General features: G+C 39.9%; 1 non-coding gene across 1 annotated transcript; it reads left to right on the top strand.

Annotated features, from left to right (window-relative positions):
• Positions 1 to 590: 590 nt before the first annotated feature.
• On the top strand, positions 591 to 670 carry LOC120363819 (small nucleolar RNA U2-19). Its single transcript, XR_005579256.1, has one exon. It is a non-coding gene; the product is annotated as a small nucleolar RNA U2-19 (small nucleolar RNA).
• Positions 671 to 7,128: the final 6,458 nt, after the last annotated feature.

The following is a 7,128-nucleotide window of genomic DNA, read 5'->3' as shown; positions in this document are numbered from 1 at the left end:
ATTCAGTATATAGATGAGGCAAAGGACATTATTTATTTCAAAGGAGAAATCTTATTCTTTTGTGGTACAGTTAAAAAAAAAAAAGGCTGAATAGAAAATAAAATTGCTAATTAAGAAAAAGGAAAGGCACCCATAGTCATTCGCTCATGAGAAAGAAACCTAGCTGAGAAGACTGGTAGGCAAGAAACACAGTGGAATGCTATACAGGAAAGAGAATGTTGGAATAGAAAAGTTTTTCATGCTGTGCGCAGTGGCTCACACCTGTCATCCCAGCACTTTGGGAGGCCGAGGCTGGTGGATCACGAGCTCAGGAGTTTGAGACCAGCCTTACCAACATGGTGAAACCCTGTCCCTACTAAAAATACAAAAAAAAAAAAAATAGCCAGGTATGGTGGTGTGCACCTGCAATCCCAGCTACTCAGGAGGCTGAAGCAGGAGAATCTCTTGAATCCGGGAGGTGGAGGTTACAGTGAACCAAGATAGCACCACTACACTCCAGCCTGGGCAACAGAGTAAGACTTGATCTCAAAAAAAAAAAAAAAAAAAAAAAGTTTTTTATTTGTTCTCCAAGATCTGCTCTTACTGAAGTAGATCAATGATTAAAGTAACCAAATTTGAACATCAGAAGACCTTCCAGTCTACTTGTTGCATGAGCTGTACAGTTTTGAGAAGCAAAACTATAAAACAATGTAAAAAGTACATTTTCCCTCATCTCTATTTGTGATTTCATCTATTTATCCTTAAAAGCCACTCCTACAAAAGCATAAACTTTATAGATATTTGCATGGTAGGCACGTTCACAGATTGCTGTTGTGTTTTTTTTTTTTTACAAGAACAATGTATGTCCATTAGTGGGTAAATAAAAAGAAACCATAGACAAGCAAAAGGCAGAAAACAGAAAAGACTCAGAATTTCACTCACAGATCGTTGTCTTCAACTTGGTGTGCCCACTTCTAAGGCCTATTCTTTTCTTAATAATTAGTTTATTTTAAAATGCAGACATAAATATGCATTTCTACGTGAATGTGATCATGTCAAACATATTTTTTCAAACATTTATTTCAAAAGAGAAACCTTATTCCTTTGTGGTAGAGTAAAAGAAAAATTGAATAGAAAATAAAATCTCTAATTTAAAAAAACGCCACCTATACCAGTTTGCTCATGTTTAAGGTGTATTTTTCCAGTTCTGTGAAGAAGGTCATTGGTAGCTTGATGGGGATAACATTGAATCTATAAATTACTTTGGGCAGTGTGGCCATTTTCACAATATTGATTCTTCCTAACCATGAGCATGGAATGTTTCTTCATCTGTTTGTGTCCTCTCTTATTTCGTTGAGCAGTGGTTTGTAGTTCTCCTTGAAGAGGTCCTTTACATCCTTTATTAGTTGTATTCCTAGGTATTCTCTTTGTAGCAATTGTGAATGGCAGTTCGTTCTTGATTTGGCTCTCTTGAAGTCTGTTATTGATGTATAGGAATGCTTGTGATTTTTGCACATTGATTTTGTATCCTGAGAGTTTGCTGAAATTGCTTATCAGTTTAAGGAGATTTGGGGCTGAGATGATAGGGTCCTCTATATATACAATCATATCATCCGCAAATAGAGACAATTTGACTTCCTCCTTTTCTAATTGAATACTCTTTATTTCTTTTTCTTGCCTGATTGCTCTGGCTAGAATTTCCAATACTATCTTAAATAGGAGTGGTGAGAGAGGACATCCCTGTCTAGTGCCAGATTTCAAAGGGAATGCTTGCAGTTTTTGCCCATTCAGTATGATATTGGCTATGGGTTTATCATAAATAGCTTTTATTATTTTGAGATATGTTCTGTCCATACCTAGTTTATTAAGAGTTTTTAGCATAAAGGGCTATTGAATTTTGTCAAAGGCCTTCTCTGCAACTATTGAGTTAATCATGTGGTTTTTGTCTTTGGTTCTGTTTATGTGGTGAATTATGTTTACAGACATGCGTATATTGAACCAGCCTTGTATCTCCGAGATGAAGCCTACTTGATTATGATGAATAAGTTTTTTGATGTGCTGTTGCAATCTGTTTGCCAGTATTTTATTGAATATTTTTGCATCTATGTTCATCAGGGATATTGGCCTGAAGTTTTCTTTTCTTGCTGAGTCTCTGCCAGGTTTTGGTATCAGGATGATGTTGGTCTCATAATATGATATGGGGAGGATTCCCTCTTTTTGGATTGTTTGGAATAGTTTTGGAAGGAGTGGTACCAGCTCCTCTTTGTATGTCTGGCAGAATTTGGCAGTGAACCTATCTGGACCTGGGCTTTTTTTGGTTAGTAGGCCATTAATTGCTACCACAACTTCAGCCCTTGTTATTGGTCTATTCAGGGTTTTGACTTCTTCCTGGTTTAGGCCTGGGCGGCTGTAAGTGTCCAGGAATTTATCCATTTTTTTCCTGGTTTACTGGTTTATGTGCATAGAGTTGTTTGTAGCAACCTCTGATGGTGGTTTGTATTTCTGTGGAATCTGTGGTGATATCCCCTTCATCATTTTTTATTGCATCTATTTGATTCTTCTCTCTTTTCTTTTTTATTGTCTAGCTAGTGGTCTGTCTATTTTGTTGATCTTTTCGAAATACCCGCTCCTGGATTTATTGATTTTTTGAAGGTTTTTTTTGTGTTTCTGTCTCCTTCAGTTCTGCTCTGATCTTAGTTATTTCTTGTCTTCTGCTAGCTTTGAGATTTTTGATCTTGCTTCTCTAACTCTTTCAATTTTGACGATAGGGTGTCGATTTTAGATCTTTCCTTGTTTCTCATGTGGACATTTATTGCTATAAATTTTCCTCTAGACACTGCTTTAAATGTGTCCCAGAGATTCTTTGTGTTGTGTCTTCGTTCTTGTTGGTTTTGAAGAACATCTTTATTTCTTCCTTCATTTCATTGTGTATCCAGTCAACATTCAAGAGCCAGTTGTTCAGTTTCCATGAAGTTGTGTGGTTCTGAGTTAGTTTCTGAATTCTGAGTTCTAAGTTGATTGCACTGTGGTCTGAGAGACTGTTTGTTATGATTTCCGTTCTTTTGCATTTGCTGAGGAGTGATTTACTTCCAATTATGTGGTCAGTTTTAGAGTGGGTGTGATGTGGTACTGAGAAGAACGTATATTCTGTGGATTTAGGGTGGAGAGTTTTGTAAATGTCTATTAGGTTGGCTTGGTCTGGGTCTGAGTTCAAGTCCTGGATATCCTTGTTAATTTTCTGTCTCATTGTTCTGTCTAATATTGAGAGTGAAGTGCTAAAGCCTGCCGCTATTATTGTGTGGAAGTCTAAGCCTCTTTGTAGGTCATTAAGAACTTGCTTTATGTATCAGGGTGCTCCTGTACTGGGCGTGTATATATTTAGGATCGTTAGCTCTTCTTGTTGCATCAATCCTTTTACCTTTATGTAATGCCCTTCTTTGTATCTTTTGATCTTTGTTGATTTAAAGTCTGTTTTATCAGAGACTAGGATTGCAACTCGTGCTTTTTTTTTTTTTCCCCCCCTCTCCATTTGCTTGGTAAATCTTCCTCCATCCCTTTATTTTGAGCCTATATGTATCCTTGCATGTGAGATGGGTTTCCTGGATACAGCAGCACACCAATGGGTTTTGACTTTTTATCCAATTCGCCAGTCTGTGTCTTTTGATTGAGGCATTTAGCCCATTTACATTTAAGTTTAATATTGTTATGTGTGAATTTGATCCTGCCATTTTGATGCTAGCTGGTTGTTTTGCCCATTAGTTGACGCAGTTTCTTCTTTGTGTCAATGTTCTTTATCATTTAGTACATTTTTGGAGTGCCTGGTACTGTTTGTTCCTTTCTATGTTTAGTGCTTCTTTCAGGAGCTCTTGTAAAGGAGGACTGGTGGTGATGAAATCTCTGAGCAATTGCTTGTTCATAAAGGATTTTATTTCTCCTTTGCTTATCAAGCTTAGTTTGGCTGGCTATGAAATTCTGGGTTGAAAGTTCTTTTTTTTAAGGATGTTGAATATTGGCCCCCACTCTCTTCTGGTTTGTAGGGTTTCTGCTGAGAGATCCGTTGTGAGTCTGATGGGTTTCCCTTTGTGGGTAACCTGACCTTTCTGTCTGGCTGCCCTTAGCATTTTTTCCTTCATTTCAACCCTGGTGAATCTGCGAATTATGTGCCTTGGGGTTGCTCTTCTTGAGGAATATCTTTGCAGTGTTCTCTGTATTTCTTGGACTTGAATGTTGGCCTACCTTGCTAGGTTGGGGAAGTTCTCCTGGATAATATCCTGAAGAGTGTTTTCCAGCTTGGATTCATTCTCTCCATCACATTCAGGTATACCTATCAAACAGATTAGGTCTTTTCACATAATCTTATATTTCTTGGAGGCTTTGTTCATTTCTTTTTACTCTTTTTTTTCTCTATTCTGGCCTTCTCATTTTATTTCATTGAGTTGATCTTCAATCTCTGATATCCTTTCTTCTGCTTGGTCATTTTGGCTATTGAAGCTTATGTATCCTTTCCGATGTTCTCGTGTTATGTTTTTCAGCTCCATCAATTCATTTATATTCCTCTCTAAGCTGTTTATTCTCATTAGCATTTCATCAAACCTTTTTTCAAGGTTCTTAGTTTCATTGCATTGGGGTTAGAACATGATATTTTAGCTCAGAGAAGTTTATTACCCACCTTCTGAAGCCTTTTCTGTCAATTCATCAGACTCACCCTCCATCCAGCCTTGTTCCCTTGCTGGTGAGGAGTTGTATTCCCTTGGAGGAAGAGAGGTGTTCTGGTTTTGGGTATTTTCATCCTTTCTGCCCTGGTTTCTTCCCATCTTTGTCGATTTATCTACCTGTGGTCTTTGTGGTTGGTAACTTTCAGATGGGGTCTCTGAGTGGACATCCTTTTTGTTGCTGATGAAGTTATTTCTTTCTATTTCTTAGTTTTCCTTCTAACAGTCAGGCCCTCCTGCTGCAGGACCACTGGAGGTCCACTCCAACCCTACTTGCCTGGGGATCACCTGCAGTGGCTGCAGGACAGTAAGCGTTGCTGCCAGTTTCTTCTGTTATCTTGTCCCAGAAGAATACCTGCCAGATGTCAGTCTGAGCTCTCCTTTATGAGGTGTCCTTAGGTATACATACAGGGGTCAAGGAGCTGATTGAGAGACAGTCTGACCCTTATAGGAGCTTAAGTGCTGAGTTGTGAGCACCATTGTTCTATTCAGAGCTGCTGGGCAGGTACATTTAAGTCTGCTGCAGTGGAACTCATAACCACCTGTTTTTCCCAAGTGCTCTGTCCTGGGAAAGTGGGGCTTTATTTATAAGTTCCTGTCATTCTGCTGCCTTTTTTCAAAGATGCCCTGCCCAGGAAGGAGGTAACCTAGTCATTGTCTGCCAGCAGAGGTGTTGCTGAGCTGCTGTGGGCTCTGCCCAGTGGCTGTGTGAATTCCCTTGCAGTTTTTTTTTTGTTTGTTTTGTTTTTTTTTTATGGGGGTATAGTAGGAACTGCCTTGGTAATGGTGGTCTGCCTCAGTAATGGCAGACTGTCCTGTCATGGTGGACTGCCTCAGTAATGATGGACTGCCTTAGTAATGGTGGACTGCCTCAGTAGTGGTGGACTGCCTCAGTAATGGCAGATGCACTTCCCCCCACAGAGCTGGACTGTCCCAGGTCCAGCTGTGCTTGCTGTGAAACTCTCAAACCAGAGCATTTCAGATTGCTGGTCTTTGTGGGGATGGGACCAGCTGAGCCAGATCACCTGACTTCCTGTTTCAGCCCCCTTTTTTTCAGTTGAATGGGCAACTCTATCTCCCAGGCATTCCAGTCACCAGTTGAAATAGCGCCCGGATTTGTGTGAATTTTTGTGTGGAAGTCCGCTGCACTGGCTGAAACAGCCACCCTGGAGACTCTTGGCACTTTTCTGCCAGGAAATCTCCTGGTCTGTGGGCAGTAAAAATTCATTTGGAAATGCGGTGGTCACTCACCCTCTGCATTTTCACTTAGAACTGCACTCTAGAGCTGTTTCTATTTGGCCGTCTTGGATCCTACCTCGAAATTGGCACATTATAAAGGATAGGCCTAATTTTGCTCCCTCTGAATAGTACTGAATCTAATTGTAAGTTATATGTTTCAAAATCTAGTTCTCATACTTTGGTTTTCATAAGAATCACCTAAGAGCATATTAAAACAGGAAATTACCAGGACTTTCCTATAGAGATTCAGTAGATCCAGTATGAAAACTTGGAATCTGCCTTTTACTAAACATCTAAGTAATTCTGATACAGGTGGTTAATGGCTCGAAAAATATTATGTCTTATCTTTGACTTCTCTTCTGGCACTGATAAATACAACCTCACTGACACGATAGTCGTATTCAGCAAAACCAGTTCTACCAGGAGTTGGGCAGAAAATTTTACAAGCCAACTATTAATACATGTGGTTTTTTCTTTATGTAGTACAAGAAATTAACCACTTTTTGTGTCAGTGCAGTGGCTCATGTCTGTAATCCCAATGCTCTGGTAGGCCAAAGCAGGTGGATTGCATTAGGCCAGGAGTTCGAGATCAGTCTGGCCAACATAGTGAAACCCCATCTCCACTAAAAGTACAAAAATTAGTCAGGTGTGGTGGTGCATGCCACTAGTCCCAGCTACTTAGGACGCTGAAGCAAGAGAATCACTTGAACTCAGGAGGCAGAGCTTACATGTTTTCATCAGTGACAAATTGTTGGGTTATAGCTCCAGAAATTTTTCCCAATGTAGATCTCATCATTCCAAATGTAGTTTTTAATCCTACAAATGTGTCATACTTCTATACAGTATGCCAAAGTGCAAAACAAAACCAGTTTGTTGTTGTTGTTTGTTTGTTTATGTTTGAGACAGAGTTTTGCTCTTGTTGCCCAGGCTGGAGTGCAATGGGGCGATCTCGGCTCACCGCAACCTCAACCTCCCAGGTTTAAGCGATTCTCCTGCCTCAGCCTCCCGAGTAGCTGGGATTATAGGTATGCACCACCACATCCAGCTAATTTTGTATTTTTTTAGTAGAGATGAGGTTTCTCCATGTTGGTCAGACTGGTCTCGAACTCCTGACCATATATGATCCACAGGCTTCAGCCTCCCAGTGCTGGGATTACAGGAGTGAGCCACCATGCCCAGCTAAAACCCATTTTTTAAG

The sequence above is a fragment of the Saimiri boliviensis genome, chromosome 3 (assembly GCF_048565385.1).
Source record: "Saimiri boliviensis isolate mSaiBol1 chromosome 3, mSaiBol1.pri, whole genome shotgun sequence".
NCBI classification, from domain to species: domain Eukaryota; kingdom Metazoa; phylum Chordata; class Mammalia; order Primates; family Cebidae; genus Saimiri; species Saimiri boliviensis.
This window is presented reverse-complemented; position numbering and strand designations above follow the sequence as displayed.